Below are 12,078 nucleotides of genomic sequence, written 5' to 3' on the forward strand. Positions count from 1 at the left end.
GCTGCGATTTTCCGCTAATTGCGCATGCGCAATGTTCGCACTGCGACTGCGCCAAGTAAATTTGCTATGCAGTTAGGTATTTTACTCACGGCATTACAAGGTTTTTTCTTCGTTCTGGTGATCGTAATGTGATTGACAAGAAGTGGGTGTTTCTGGGCGGAAACTGGCCGTTTTATGGGTGTGTGTGAAAAAACGCTGCCGTTTCTGGGAAAAACGCGGGAGTGTCTGAAGAAACGGGGGAGTGTCTGGGCGAACGCTGGATGTGTTTGTGACGTCAAACCAGGAACGAAACTGACTGAACTGATCGCAGTTGCCGAGTAAGTCTGGAGCTACTCAGAAACTGCTAAGAAGTGTCTATTCGCAATTCTGCTAATCTTTGTTCGCAATTTTACTATGCTAAGATTCACTCCCAGTAGGCGGCGGCTTAGCGTGTGCAAAGCTGCTAAAAGCAGCTTGCGAGCGAACAACTCGGAATGACCACCCAAGTGCGGTGGGGATGGGCGATGCACAGTGTGCTGAATGCTGAGGTCTGGGAGCTTCGCTCCCGGCACCTCAGCTACATGCAGGCAGCAGGGACAAGCGTCCCGCCCTCAACCCCGGACCGGACTCACCCACCGTGATGTCTGCGGCGCTGCTCTCTCTCCGGCGCCAGTCATCTCAAATATGGTGCTGGTCCTTGAGCCAATCAGAAGCCGCCGCTGCCGATCCGCGAGCTCCGATTGGCTGATGGCTGGCACCATATTTGAATGGCCGGCCGCCCTTAAATAGCCAGCGCCCTGCACGGCCGCTCCAGTTGAACGTGCCTGGAGCCAGCCCTGATTTCTGCAGCGGGGTACACTAGTATTCCACAGGGAATAACATCGGGGTGTAGAGTTGGATCTTGATCCGAGGCACCAACAGGCTTAAAACTTTGACTGTTCCCAGGATGCACTGCACCGCCTTCTCTATATAACCCCTCCTCCGTGCACAGGAGCTCAGTTTTAAAGTTGGTGCCTGCAGTGCAGGTCACTAACAGAGGGGGCTGCCTGAAAATAAAGAACGTTTTTACTATGCCGACTGAGCCGCAGCACTTCTATGTCTGGGAGACATGCCGTACTGCGGCTCCATCACCTCCCCTTTGCGGCGCTGTATACTCCCACGGCCTGGTTCCCGGGTACTTACAGCGGAGACGCACCAGTATTTTGGCACACCGCCGCTGCATCATCATCTCCAGGATTGCGTGGCTGCAGGACTTGGAGAGGAAGTAAGAGGGTCCCCCAGGGGGGACCCGCTGGGTACAAATCGCGATTCGCGTGCGGTCCATGGGAGACGGACCGCGCGGCTGGCGGGACACTGTACTGCTCAGGGACCCCAATATATCCACCAGGGCAGTAAACGGAGCACAGGCATCTATTTTAGGCTCCACTAAGTACCGGTGGTGAAGTCCAGCACTGTGGGGATAGAGCGCTGCCTGTAGCCCCTCCCCCCAGCTCCAGGCGCCATCTACTGCAGATGTTCCCGCCCTGGAGCTGCTTTCACTTTCCCCTCTCTCCCTGCCGAGACCTGGCACCATTTTTAGCTAAGAGGTGCTCTTTATGGGATTGCCGGGTGCTGTCTCCAGCGCCGTGCTTCTACAGGACACTTGAGAATTCTACCTGTCATTTGACTGTGTTAGTTAAGAAATAAGTGTGTTGCTGACAGAATAGGTGGTACAATTATTCTGTGATATACTATACATCCAGTATTGCTGTGCATTGTTATATCTCTCTGCATATACATATCTGCTATTGTATGTAAATTGCCTGTCCGGTGCAGTATTATTGCTGTGTACATTATTCCTGCATTGTGTTTGTGACTGAGTGTGCCATATAGCTACTGTGTGTGCTCTCCTTCTCAAGTGTATCACACCCTTGCTATCACTGTATTCTGAACCCTGTGAAGATAAGTGCATCAGGGTCCACATTTATTTGAATATAAATTTACATATATAGTGCTACACAGTCTATACATCTCAGTGTATTTCTCTTACGTCCTAGAGGATGCTGGGGACTCCGTAATGACCATGGGGATAGACGGGCTCCGCAGGAAACATGGGCACTTTAAGAAAGACTTTAGAAATGGGTGTGCACTGGCTCCTCCCTCTATGCCCCTCCTCCAGACCTCAGTTTACTACTGTGCCCAGAGGAGACTGGGTGCATTACAGGGAGCTCTCCTGAGTTTCCTGTCAGAAAGTATTTTGTTAGGTTTTTTATTTTCAGGGAGCCTGCTGGCAACAGACTCCCTGCATCGAGGGACTGAGGGGAGAGAAGCAGACCTACTTCTGTGAGTTTCAAGGCTCTGCTTCTTAGGCAGAAAAGTGTTAGGTGTGGAACCGCACTAGTTAAACAATATTACTAAAGTACAAAATTATTGTAAATGATGAATTACCAATATACATGCAGTTATCAAGTAAATCTTAAACTGCTAATGATTGGCGGTGCTCCCAGGAATTTTGTAGGTTATACTACAATTGGAAAAGGCAAGAGAAAAAGACAAAAAACCCTTGTTTGGGAGCACTCATTTGTAATGATAAGAATAGTATGTATAGTGAAAAATATTAAGACATAACCTTTATTTAATCCTTAAATAAAAGAACTTTTGGACAGAAAATTGGGACTCGTGTGTGGTATTAGCTGTTTATAAAAAATCTTGTTTAACCTTTTTAGCAAATGAGGTACAAGATAATTGAAATGGTGAAAATATCAATGGGGTGGTGGGGGATACCAATTGGTCTCTTGGAATACAGGGTATCCAGAAGATCACTGTGCTTGCCTGAATTAAGGATATCAATGATAGGACAATATAGGCAACAATTTGAGTTTGGTCAAGGTAGATCTCAAGAGGAATGTGAAAAGGGTGGAGCAAGGAGTGTAATGGGGCTTCCCTTAGTGGAAGAGAGGGGGGGGGGGGGCGGCGGGGGTTTGGGTGTGGGTTTGGGGCCTGAGGGTAAAGGGGCCCACTGCACCTGGTATTCTCAGGAGGTTTCCCGTCCTAGTACTGGCCAGGCCATGCCTGCTTAGCTTCCGAGATCAGACAAGATCGGGCGTATTCAGGGTAGTATGGCACTGCTTCTTAGGCTACTGGACACCATTAGCTCCAGAGGGATCGGTACGCAGGTCTCACCCTCGCCGTCCATCCCAGAGCCGCGCCGCCGTCCTCCTCGCAGAGCCGGAAGATAGAAGCCGGGTGAGTATGAGAAGAAAAGAAGACTTCAGAGGCGGCAGAAGACTTCATGATCTTCACTGAGGTAACGCACAGCGGTGAAGCTGTGCGCCATTGCTCCCATACACCTCACACACGGCAGTCACTGTAAGGGTGCAGGGCGTAGGAGGGGCGCACTGGGCAGCATATAAACCGCTTTCTGGCAAAAATAGGTATATATACAGCTGGGCACTGTATATATAAAGAGCCCCCGCCAGTTTCAGTATATTTGAGCGGGACAGAAGCCCGCCGCCGAGGGGGCGTGGCTTCTCCCTCAGCACTCACCAGCGCCGTTTTCTCCACAGCACAGCGCTGAGAGGAAGCTCCCCGGACTCTCCCCTGCTTAACCACAGTGAAAGAGGGTTTTGAAGAAGGGGGGGGGGGGGCACATAATTTGGCGCATTTATATATGTACAAACAGCGCTACTGGGTCAACATATATTTATATAGTGTTTTTTCCTGGGTCATATAGCGCTGGGTGTGTGCTGGCATACTCTCTCTCTGTCTCTCCAAAGGGCCGTGTGGGGGAACTGTCTTCAGATAAGAGCATTCCCTGAGTGTTTGGTGTGTCGACATGTCTGAGGTAGAAGGCTTTCAGGGGGAGGAGGTGGAGAGAATGAGTGTAGTGTCTCCGTCGACAACGCCGACACCTGACTGGATGGATATGTAGAAGGTTTTAAGTTTTTTTTTCTTCGCATCGCTGCGATTTTCCGCTAATTGCGCATGCGCAATGTTCGCACTGCGACTGCGCCAAGTAAATTTGCTATGCAGTTAGGTATTTTACTCACGGCATTACAAGGTTTTTTCTTCGTTCTGGTGATCGTAATGTGATTGACAAGAAGTGGGTGTTTCTGGGCGGAAACTGGCCGTTTTATGGGTGTGTGTGAAAAAACGCTGCCGTTTCTGGGAAAAACGCGGGAGTGTCTGAAGAAACGGGGGAGTGTCTGGGCGAACGCTGGATGTGTTTGTGACGTCAAACCAGGAACGAAACTGACTGAACTGATCGCAGTTGCCGAGTAAGTCTGGAGCTACTCAGAAACTGCTAAGAAGTGTCTATTCGCAATTCTGCTAATCTTTGTTCGCAATTTTACTATGCTAAGATTCACTCCCAGTAGGCGGCGGCTTAGCGTGTGCAAAGCTGCTAAAAGCAGCTTGCGAGCGAACAACTCGGAATGACCACCCAAGTGCGGTGGGGATGGGCGATGCACAGTGTGCTGAATGCTGAGGTCTGGGAGCTTCGCTCCCGGCACCTCAGCTACATGCAGGCAGCAGGGACAAGCGTCCCGCCCTCAACCCCGGACCGGACTCACCCACCGTGATGTCTGCGGCGCTGCTCTCTCTCCGGCGCCAGTCATCTCAAATATGGTGCTGGTCCTTGAGCCAATCAGAAGCCGCCGCTGCCGATCCGCGAGCTCCGATTGGCTGATGGCTGGCACCATATTTGAATGGCCGGCCGCCCTTAAATAGCCAGCGCCCTGCACGGCCGCTCCAGTTGAACGTGCCTGGAGCCAGCCCTGATTTCTGCAGCGGGGTACACTAGTATTCCACAGGGAATAACATCGGGGTGTAGAGTTGGATCTTGATCCGAGGCACCAACAGGCTTAAAACTTTGACTGTTCCCAGGATGCACTGCACCGCCTTCTCTATATAACCCCTCCTCCGTGCACAGGAGCTCAGTTTTAAAGTTGGTGCCTGCAGTGCAGGTCACTAACAGAGGGGGCTGCCTGAAAATAAAGAACGTTTTTACTATGCCGACTGAGCCGCAGCACTTCTATGTCTGGGAGACATGCCGTACTGCGGCTCCATCACCTCCCCTTTGCGGCGCTGTATACTCCCACGGCCTGGTTCCCGGGTACTTACAGCGGAGACGCACCAGTATTTTGGCACACCGCCGCTGCATCATCATCTCCAGGATTGCGTGGCTGCAGGACTTGGAGAGGAAGTAAGAGGGTCCCCCAGGGGGGACCCGCTGGGTACAAATCGCGATTCGCGTGCGGTCCATGGGAGACGGACCGCGCGGCTGGCGGGACACTGTACTGCTCAGGGACCCCAATATATCCACCAGGGCAGTAAACGGAGCACAGGCATCTATTTTAGGCTCCACTAAGTACCGGTGGTGAAGTCCAGCACTGTGGGGATAGAGCGCTGCCTGTAGCCCCTCCCCCCAGCTCCAGGCGCCATCTACTGCAGATGTTCCCGCCCTGGAGCTGCTTTCACTTTCCCCTCTCTCCCTGCCGAGACCTGGCACCATTTTTAGCTAAGAGGTGCTCTTTATGGGATTGCCGGGTGCTGTCTCCAGCGCCGTGCTTCTACAGGACACTTGAGAATTCTACCTGTCATTTGACTGTGTTAGTTAAGAAATAAGTGTGTTGCTGACAGAATAGGTGGTACAATTATTCTGTGATATACTATACATCCAGTATTGCTGTGCATTGTTATATCTCTCTGCATATACATATCTGCTATTGTATGTAAATTGCCTGTCCGGTGCAGTATTATTGCTGTGTACATTATTCCTGCATTGTGTTTGTGACTGAGTGTGCCATATAGCTACTGTGTGTGCTCTCCTTCTCAAGTGTATCACACCCTTGCTATCACTGTATTCTGAACCCTGTGAAGATAAGTGCATCAGGGTCCACATTTATTTGAATATAAATTTACATATATAGTGCTACACAGTCTATACATCTCAGTGTATTTCTCTTACGTCCTAGAGGATGCTGGGGACTCCGTAATGACCATGGGGATAGACGGGCTCCGCAGGAAACATGGGCACTTTAAGAAAGACTTTAGAAATGGGTGTGCACTGGCTCCTCCCTCTATGCCCCTCCTCCAGACCTCAGTTTACTACTGTGCCCAGAGGAGACTGGGTGCATTACAGGGAGCTCTCCTGAGTTTCCTGTCAGAAAGTATTTTGTTAGGTTTTTTATTTTCAGGGAGCCTGCTGGCAACAGACTCCCTGCATCGAGGGACTGAGGGGAGAGAAGCAGACCTACTTCTGTGAGTTTCAAGGCTCTGCTTCTTAGGCAGAAAAGTGTTAGGTGTGGAACCGCACTAGTTAAACAATATTACTAAAGTACAAAATTATTGTAAATGATGAATTACCAATATACATGCAGTTATCAAGTAAATCTTAAACTGCTAATGATTGGCGGTGCTCCCAGGAATTTTGTAGGTTATACTACAATTGGAAAAGGCAAGAGAAAAAGACAAAAAACCCTTGTTTGGGAGCACTCATTTGTAATGATAAGAATAGTATGTATAGTGAAAAATATTAAGACATAACCTTTATTTAATCCTTAAATAAAAGAACTTTTGGACAGAAAATTGGGACTCGTGTGTGGTATTAGCTGTTTATAAAAAATCTTGTTTAACCTTTTTAGCAAATGAGGTACAAGATAATTGAAATGGTGAAAATATCAATGGGGTGGTGGGGGATACCAATTGGTCTCTTGGAATACAGGGTATCCAGAAGATCACTGTGCTTGCCTGAATTAAGGATATCAATGATAGGACAATATAGGCAACAATTTGAGTTTGGTCAAGGTAGATCTCAAGAGGAATGTGAAAAGGGTGGAGCAAGGAGTGTAATGGGGCTTCCCTTAGTGGAAGAGAGGGGGGGGGGGGGCGGCGGGGGTTTGGGTGTGGGTTTGGGGCCTGAGGGTAAAGGGGCCCACTGCACCTGGTATTCTCAGGAGGTTTCCCGTCCTAGTACTGGCCAGGCCATGCCTGCTTAGCTTCCGAGATCAGACAAGATCGGGCGTATTCAGGGTAGTATGGCACTGCTTCTTAGGCTACTGGACACCATTAGCTCCAGAGGGATCGGTACGCAGGTCTCACCCTCGCCGTCCATCCCAGAGCCGCGCCGCCGTCCTCCTCGCAGAGCCGGAAGATAGAAGCCGGGTGAGTATGAGAAGAAAAGAAGACTTCAGAGGCGGCAGAAGACTTCATGATCTTCACTGAGGTAACGCACAGCGGTGAAGCTGTGCGCCATTGCTCCCATACACCTCACACACGGCAGTCACTGTAAGGGTGCAGGGCGTAGGAGGGGCGCACTGGGCAGCATATAAACCGCTTTCTGGCAAAAATAGGTATATATACAGCTGGGCACTGTATATATAAAGAGCCCCCGCCAGTTTCAGTATATTTGAGCGGGACAGAAGCCCGCCGCCGAGGGGGCGTGGCTTCTCCCTCAGCACTCACCAGCGCCGTTTTCTCCACAGCACAGCGCTGAGAGGAAGCTCCCCGGACTCTCCCCTGCTTAACCACAGTGAAAGAGGGTTTTGAAGAAGGGGGGGGGGGGGCACATAATTTGGCGCATTTATATATGTACAAACAGCGCTACTGGGTCAACATATATTTATATAGTGTTTTTTCCTGGGTCATATAGCGCTGGGTGTGTGCTGGCATACTCTCTCTCTGTCTCTCCAAAGGGCCGTGTGGGGGAACTGTCTTCAGATAAGAGCATTCCCTGAGTGTTTGGTGTGTCGACATGTCTGAGGTAGAAGGCTTTCAGGGGGAGGAGGTGGAGAGAATGAGTGTAGTGTCTCCGTCGACAACGCCGACACCTGACTGGATGGATATGTAGAAGGTTTTAAGTTTTTTTTTCTTCGCATCGCTGCGATTTTCCGCTAATTGCGCATGCGCAATGTTCGCACTGCGACTGCGCCAAGTAAATTTGCTATGCAGTTAGGTATTTTACTCACGGCATTACAAGGTTTTTTCTTCGTTCTGGTGATCGTAATGTGATTGACAAGAAGTGGGTGTTTCTGGGCGGAAACTGGCCGTTTTATGGGTGTGTGTGAAAAAACGCTGCCGTTTCTGGGAAAAACGCGGGAGTATCTGAAGAAACGGGGGAGTGTCTGGGCGAACGCTGGATGTGTTTGTGACGTCAAACCAGGAACGAAACTGACTGAACTGATCGCAGTTGCCGAGTAAGTCTGGAGCTACTCAGAAACTGCTAAGAAGTGTCTATTCGCAATTCTGCTAATCTTTGTTCGCAATTTTACTATGCTAAGATTCACTCCCAGTAGGCGGCGGCTTAGCGTGTGCAAAGCTGCTAAAAGCAGCTTGCGAGCGAACAACTCGGAATGACCACCCAAGTGCGGTGGGGATGGGCGATGCACAGTGTGCTGAATGCTGAGGTCTGGGAGCTTCGCTCCCGGCACCTCAGCTACATGCAGGCAGCAGGGACAAGCGTCCCGCCCTCAACCCCGGACCGGACTCACCCACCGTGATGTCTGCGGCGCTGCTCTCTCTCCGGCGCCAGTCATCTCAAATATGGTGCTGGTCCTTGAGCCAATCAGAAGCCGCCGCTGCCGATCCGCGAGCTCCGATTGGCTGATGGCTGGCACCATATTTGAATGGCCGGCCGCCCTTAAATAGCCAGCGCCCTGCACGGCCGCTCCAGTTGAACGTGCCTGGAGCCAGCCCTGATTTCTGCAGCGGGGTACACTAGTATTCCACAGGGAATAACATCGGGGTGTAGAGTTGGATCTTGATCCGAGGCACCAACAGGCTTAAAACTTTGACTGTTCCCAGGATGCACTGCACCGCCTTCTCTATATAACCCCTCCTCCGTGCACAGGAGCTCAGTTTTAAAGTTGGTGCCTGCAGTGCAGGTCACTAACAGAGGGGGCTGCCTGAAAATAAAGAACGTTTTTACTATGCCGACTGAGCCGCAGCACTTCTATGTCTGGGAGACATGCCGTACTGCGGCTCCATCACCTCCCCTTTGCGGCGCTGTATACTCCCACGGCCTGGTTCCCGGGTACTTACAGCGGAGACGCACCAGTATTTTGGCACACCGCCGCTGCATCATCATCTCCAGGATTGCGTGGCTGCAGGACTTGGAGAGGAAGTAAGAGGGTCCCCCAGGGGGGACCCGCTGGGTACAAATCGCGATTCGCGTGCGGTCCATGGGAGACGGACCGCGCGGCTGGCGGGACACTGTACTGCTCAGGGACCCCAATATATCCACCAGGGCAGTAAACGGAGCACAGGCATCTATTTTAGGCTCCACTAAGTACCGGTGGTGAAGTCCAGCACTGTGGGGATAGAGCGCTGCCTGTAGCCCCTCCCCCCAGCTCCAGACGCCATCTACTGCAGATGTTCCCGTCCTGGAGCTGCTTTCACTTTCCCCTCTCTCCCTGCCGAGACCTGGCACCATTTTTAGCTAAGAGGTGCTCTTTATGGGATTGCCGGGTGCTGTCTCCAGCGCCGTGCTTATACAGGACACTTGAGAATTCTACCTGTCATTTGACTGTGTTAGTTAAGAAATAAGTGTGTTGCTGACAGAATAGGTGGTACAATTATTCTGTGATATACTATACATCCAGTATTGCTGTGCATTGTTATATCTCTCTGCATATACATATCTGCTATTGTATGTAAATTGCCTGTCCGGTGCAGTATTATTGCTGTGTACATTATTCCTGCATTGTGTTTGTGACTGAGTGTGCCATATAGCTACTGTGTGTGCTCTCCTTCTCAAGTGTATCACACCCTTGCTATCACTGTATTCTGAACCCTGTGAAGATAAGTGCATCAGGGTCCACATTTATTTGAATATAAATTTACATATATAGTGCTACACAGTCTATACATCTCAGTGTATTTCTCTTACGTCCTAGAGGATGCTGGGGACTCCGTAATGACCATGGGGATAGACGGGCTCCGCAGGAGACATGGGCACTTTAAGAAAGACTTTAGAAATGGGTGTGCACTGGCTCCTCCCTCTATGCCCCTCCTCCAGACCTCAGTTTACTACTGTGCCCAGAGGAGACTGGGTGCATTACAGGGAGCTCTCCTGAGTTTCCTGTCAGAAAGTATTTTGTTAGGTTTTTTATTTTCAGGGAGCCTGCTGGCAACAGACTCCCTGCATCGAGGGACTGAGGGGAGAGAAGCAGACCTACTTCTGTGAGTTTCAAGGCTCTGCTTCTTAGGCAGAAAAGTGTTAGGTGTGGAACCGCACTAGTTAAACAATATTACTAAAGTACAAAATGATTGTAAATGATGAATTACCAATATACATGCAGTTATCAAGTAAATCTTAAACTGCTAATGATTGGCGGTGCTCCCAGGAATTTTGTAGGTTATACTACAATTGGAAAAGGCAAGAGAAAAAGACAAAAAACCCTTGTTTGGGAGCACTCATTTGTAATGATAAGAATAGTATGTATAGTGAAAAATATTAAGACATAACCTTTATTTAATCCTTAAATAAAAGAACTTTTGGACAGAAAATTGGGACTCGTGTGTGGTATTAGCTGTTTATAAAAAATCTTGTTTAACCTTTTTAGCAAATGAGGTACAAGATAATTGAAATGGTGAAAATATCAATGGGGTGGTGGGGGATACCAATTGGTCTCTTGGAATACAGGGTATCCAGAAGATCACTGTGCTTGCCTGAATTAAGGATATCAATGATAGGACAATATAGGCAACAATTTGAGTTTGGTCAAGGTAGATCTCAAGAGGAATGTGAAAAGGGTGGAGCAAGGAGTGTAATGGGGCTTCCCTTAGTGGAAGAGAGGGGGGGGGGGGCGGCGGGGGTTTGGGTGTGGGTTTGGGGCCTGAGGGTAAAGGGGCCCACTGCACCTGGTATTCTCAGGAGGTTTCCCGTCCTAGTACTGGCCAGGCCATGCCTGCTTAGCTTCCGAGATCAGACAAGATCGGGCGTATTCAGGGTAGTATGGCACTGCTTCTTAGGCTACTGGACACCATTAGCTCCAGAGGGATCGGTACGCAGGTCTCACCCTCGCCGTCCATCCCAGAGCCGCGCCGCCGTCCTCCTCGCAGAGCCGGAAGATAGAAGCCGGGTGAGTATGAGAAGAAAAGAAGACTTCAGAGGCGGCAGAAGACTTCATGATCTTCACTGAGGTAACGCACAGCGGTGAAGCTGTGCGCCATTGCTCCCATACACCTCACACACGGCAGTCACTGTAAGGGTGCAGGGCGTAGGAGGGGCGCACTGGGCAGCATATAAACCGCTTTCTGGCAAAAATAGGTATATATACAGCTGGGCACTGTATATATAAAGAGCCCCCGCCAGTTTCAGTATATTTGAGCGGGACAGAAGCCCGCCGCCGAGGGGGCGTGGCTTCTCCCTCAGCACTCACCAGCGCCGTTTTCTCCACAGCACAGCGCTGAGAGGAAGCTCCCCGGACTCTCCCCTGCTTAACCACGGTGAAAGAGGGTTTTGAAGAAGGGGGGGGGGCACATAATTTGGCGCATTTATATATGTACAAACAGCGCTACTGGGTAAACATATATTTATATAGTGTTTTTTCCTGGGTCATATAGCGCTGGGTGTGTGCTGGCATACTCTCTCTCTGTCTCTCCAAAGGGCCGTGTGGGGGAACTGTCTTCAGATAAGAGCATTCCCTGAGTGTTTGGTGTGTCGACATGTCTGAGGTAGAAGGCTTTCAGGGGGAGGAGGTGGAGAGAATGAGTGTGGTGTCTCCGTCGACAACGCCGACACCTGACTGGATGGATATGTGGAAGGTTTTAAGTGCTAATGTAAATTTATTGCACAAAAGATTAGACAAAGCTGAAGCTAGGTAGCAGCCAGGGAGTCAACCCGTGTCTGTCCCTATGTCGCAGGGACCTTCGGGGTCTCAGAAGCGCCCACTATCCCAAATTGTAGACACAGATACCGAAACGGATTCTGACTCCAGTGTCTACTACGATGATGCAAAGTTACAGCCAAAAGTGGCTAAATGTATTCGATATATGATCATTGCAATAAAAGATGTTTTGCATATCACAGAGAAACCCCCTGTCCCTGACACGAGGGTACACATGTATAAGGGAAAGAAACCTGAGGTAACCTTTCCCCCCCTCACATGAGTTTAACGA

At 50.0% G+C, this 12,078-nt stretch overlaps 3 pseudogenes; all 3 read right to left on the reverse strand.

The window, feature by feature from the left end:
- Positions 1-2,971: 2,971 nt before the first annotated feature.
- On the reverse strand, positions 2,972-3,089 carry LOC134949342 (5S ribosomal RNA; annotated as a pseudogene).
- A 3,800-nt stretch (positions 3,090-6,889) lies between these two features.
- On the reverse strand, positions 6,890-7,007 carry LOC134949348 (5S ribosomal RNA; annotated as a pseudogene).
- Positions 7,008-10,806: 3,799 nt separating this feature from the next.
- Positions 10,807-10,924, reverse strand: LOC134949350 (5S ribosomal RNA; annotated as a pseudogene).
- Positions 10,925-12,078: the final 1,154 nt, after the last annotated feature.

Source organism: Pseudophryne corroboree, chromosome 1 (genome assembly GCF_028390025.1).
Source record: "Pseudophryne corroboree isolate aPseCor3 chromosome 1, aPseCor3.hap2, whole genome shotgun sequence".
Classification (NCBI taxonomy): domain Eukaryota; kingdom Metazoa; phylum Chordata; class Amphibia; order Anura; family Myobatrachidae; genus Pseudophryne; species Pseudophryne corroboree.